The sequence below is a fragment of the Corvus brachyrhynchos genome, unplaced genomic scaffold (assembly GCF_000691975.1).
Source record: "Corvus brachyrhynchos isolate BGI_N302 unplaced genomic scaffold, ASM69197v1 scaffold222, whole genome shotgun sequence".
Lineage (NCBI taxonomy): Eukaryota > Metazoa > Chordata > Aves > Passeriformes > Corvidae > Corvus > Corvus brachyrhynchos.
Genome location: NW_008236770.1, coordinates 39,232 through 39,786, shown reverse-complemented (window position 1 = coordinate 39,786; position 555 = coordinate 39,232).

The following is a 555-nucleotide window of genomic DNA, read 5'->3' as shown; positions in this document are numbered from 1 at the left end:
CTGCTCCCAGTGCTACAAACCTTTAAATCCTGGTGTTGGACTCCATGGCTTTGGGATCGGGATGAGGATTCCCGGTATCCCAAATGTGTGTCCGGGGTGGGAATTGCAGAGGGAATGGCCCCCAATGGCTTTCCCTGTATCCAGCCTGGTTTTCCCGGGATTTCCAGGGATGTGGGAGAAGGGGCTCGGACATCCAGATGTGCAGGAAGATCGGTTTTCCCAAAAATCCCATTATTTGGGTGTCTGGATATGCAGCAAAGCTGGGATGAGGCTGGAATGAGAGGAAACCCCTCCAGATCCAGGGAAAAGGGAAGGAAAACTCCATTATTCCCATGGAATTGGGTTTTCCAGGGCAGGAAAAAAGGGATTTTTCCGGGAATTCCGCACCCAGCTCTCGGCGGGACAGGGAAAAGCCAGACTGGGATCGGGAAGCAGCTCCTGAGCTGGGGGAGATCCTGGTGGGACGGGAAGGAGGAAAACCCAGGATTACAGATCCCACTGGGAAAAGTTTGGATCCCTTTTGGGGTTTTTTTTCCCTTTATCCATGAAAAAAAC